Below are 3,818 nucleotides of genomic sequence, written 5' to 3'. Positions count from 1 at the left end.
CGACCCAAATAACGCCGGACGGCGGTTCTTAGGATTGTTCGAAATATTCTGAGCTAGTCTCTTGAAGTAAAGTGGTTATACAAATTAAGCGCTAGAATAATCATTTTTTTAACCATTTTTTTTCTGAAAGTTCGAATAAACTGTGTGTTTAGAGTAACCATCCGTTGGTAGGGGTGCCGAGGTGAACGACTGATACAAAGCTGTCACTAAATATTAGAATGGCTCTATTGCTGCTGCAAATGATTTTAGTGGAAATGCTTTTAACTTCTTAAAAATATCTTTCGCTCTCCAGAGAGTAGGTGAATTAAACTAAAATTATGGAAGCTTATTTATTTACTGAGCTGTAAAAATAAGTTGCTCTAAGTCAAATGTAAATAAAACTAGAGATAAAGAAGGTGACTGTTGGATATCTTTCGGCTAGAAAGAAATTCTTCTTGTCATAGCCTGTTCACAGAGCCTCTATTTTCTCCTCAAAGTCCGTCGAGCGCGCCTGATAAAAACCGATTTCGAAAACAACGAAATGAAAAATAAAAAGGTCTATGTTTTCTTTCTCGGGGTCCGCGCTCGCCGAATAAAACAACGTCTGTGTACAGGCTATTCTTGTCATTGCACTTATTTTTTTAACTTTTATAAAATTCAGTTTGAAAAATAAAAAAGCAACTTGCAAGCGCTCCCAGGGACGTCTCATTGGAGTGGCCACCGTGACTCAGCATAGGTTTTCTTTCCAAGACTAAAAAGTTTGAACTACTTTATACAGCATAAAGAATAGTACCACTCAAAACTACTGCCAAAGAATGTTCACTTTCGTCCACAGACTCAAACGAGTTAAACTACCTTGAGCACTTTATTAAGTTTCCGTCCACAAACTCGTAAGCTAGAATAGCTACATAACGTATCACTAAACGCATCGCTGTTGATTTGTTTAGTAATTCTGTTGAAATACACAGGTGTACCAATACAAGCTAGGAACAAGTGATATTATTCTCACATATGTCAACTCATATGTTATTTTCAGCCAAAAGAAAATGAAGCTCGCATTGTAGACCCGTAGAAAGGTTTAAACAACCCATTTTAGAGCACTTAGTGAAACAATACTAAACACACGAACGCACGTTAAATCAATTGTGATTTAGAACAGATGATTAAATAGGTGGTATCAACTTACTTGAGTAATTATGGCAAGTTTAATAAAAAAAAACTGTGCCAGTAGAATCAGAAAACAGCGATATTTGATGGAAACGAATACTAACCTCGTGGGCGTTGATGGGTCAGCTTGTTCCTGTTGCGAAAGTCCCTATATCAACAGACACAAAATGCTGTTTTTGTTTATATTCAAGATGGTCAGGTCTCAATAGTGTTACAGATACTATGATTAAACTATCATTTCAAAAAACAAAATAGACTGATTTGTCAGCTAGGATTAGCGATTTTATTCCCTAGATTTTGCATTTGCTCTGATGAACATCCATTGTATTACGCAATTTGACCTAAGTCCAACAATCGACACCTTTGCACGGAAGCATCCATGATGTCTCCTTCTTGCTAATATCCTAACTGAGTAAACGGCAAATCATGCCCACAGGACTACAGTGTGTGTTTTAATATATTCAATCATTATGGATATATATATACATTTTTAAGTCTATCACACTATCTCTTCACTGAAAGCGAAAAAATACTAGCTTTATTTGGCACTGTTATTGGAAATTTGTGCTCAGAATCACAAAACGAAATTTCTGAGGACCTAAAGTATTAAACTTTTCCGGGCGAGAATGCCTTATACCAGGAGGGGTGATGGGCTCCTGCTTATACCCTATGTCTTCTAAAGCTCGATTGTCAATCTAGACAAAAATACCACATTAGAAACCCCTCTATGCAATAATGTTGGCTACGCCCCTGTCGAGGTGATATTGAACTCGAGAATCAAGAATGTTCTGGGGAGAGACATTGTCAAGACTCCCGAATCAATATCAGAGACTACTAAACGACTTCCTGTTGCCTGTGGAAGTATGCCAACAATAAGCAGGTGACCAACGCTTTAAGTTCCTTGGGAACCTTTTTGTTTCTTTCTCGAAAATTAATTTTTCTGTTTTAGCTGGACGTTTCTTATTAAACGTGTCGCATGAATTTGAACCTTATAAACGCGTCGATGCGACATGGTTTGTGAACTACGATAATTTGTTGATTATAAAAATTTGCAGCTAAATCATGGCCTTCAATTACTGGTTTTCAGCTGGTGTAATGTTGTCAACAATTAAACTCTTTGAATTTAAAAGAACTCATATGCTGCAGCTAAGAAAGCGTTTGACTTATCCTCTCATCAACAAAAAATCTTATTAACTTGAAATAAGTAACTAGAACTAACTTACGTCGTCCGAGCTTCGTCCTTTCGGATAAAGAATAATTTATCCATCTAATAATGCGTGAAAACGCATTTCACCATCTTGCAATACTTAGTGCCACACAAACTTCCTCTACTCTAATGGAAGGTGAAGGCTTACTCACTTCAATAATTAAATTTAATTTTGAATTCTCAAAACCTTCCATTGAAAAGGGCCGATACAGAGACGGGTTGAAATTTGGAAGCACGATCTCGGCACGTTTTCTGACATGTACACTGCAGTGTCCACCTAAGTACGTAGAGACAGTCAAACCAGATTTATGGGACGCCTTATTAATATGGACAGTTTGCTTTGTCCCTGGGGAAAGAAAGCCCTTACAATTTCTCTAAATTCAACCCGCTTAATACGGACACTTTCTGTGGCCCCCTCTGTGTCCTATTAACGGGGTTCGACTGTAGGCAACACGACTGTGTCACCGTGTTCTTCACTGCCCGTTTGATTTCTTTCATCTTCCAGCAATAAACTAATGGGTTCAGAGAGGAATTTAGGTATAACAGTGTGACTGAAACATTCCACGCGATATCATTGTCTCTTGTATCATCCGTTAACACGGTCGCTACTATGAATGGAACATAGCAAACAACCATTGTCATCTGAACCCAGGCTATGTTAGAAACGGTTCTCTTATATCGTTGCATATTTATTTGTGGTAATCCTTCGTTCTGTTGCTCTTGTTGAAGACGGTCTTGCACTCTACCTCTACCTTGGTGTTGCCGAAGTTTGACAAATATCTTTACGTAGGAAAAGATTGAGGCTACTAACGATAATATTGCCCAGATTATAGCCCCATTTAAAGCAATTTGAAAGCTCACGAAAGAGCCCAGCATTCCGAACAAAATACCAATCAACCAGAAACAAGTAACTAGTACAGCAACTCGCTTCAACGTTACAACAATTCTGTATCGCAGACCCAGCGTAAGGGCGAGAAGTCTGTCTAAACTTATAGCGGTCGATGTCAGGACTGATACTCCACACAAAATAAAACTTAAAGAAGCATTTGCCTCGATGAAGTAGAACAAATTTCCAGGGCTAATTATCTTTGTCGCACTATTTAGTATACGGGTGGCAAACAATGGTTGCAGAAAAAGGCCAACGCAAAGATCAGTCACTGAAAGGCATCGAAATAGCAGTTTTGTCGGTGGATGGATAGAAGACACTTTATAAAGAGCCACCAGGATCAGTGTGTTCCCCACGAATGCTGTGATGGAAAAAACAAAATTGAGAGCTGAAAGAAATATAGCTATGCCTGGTGGTAATGAGCTTGTCTGGTTCACCATCATGTCTGGGTGGTCAAAGCTGTTCCCCTTCTTTTTTTCGCTAGGTCATCTGTCATGCGGTGAGAAAATTCCGGTTGACACCTTTTCACTGAGCTTATAGCATGAACTTATACTTGAGGGGGGCATTGGGGTTTTCGGT

Source organism: Porites lutea, chromosome 3, assembly GCF_958299795.1.
Source record: "Porites lutea chromosome 3, jaPorLute2.1, whole genome shotgun sequence".
Classification (NCBI taxonomy): Eukaryota; Metazoa; Cnidaria; class Anthozoa; order Scleractinia; family Poritidae; genus Porites; species Porites lutea.
The sequence above is the reverse complement of the archived record's forward strand: the minus strand, read 5'-3'. Positions refer to the sequence as shown.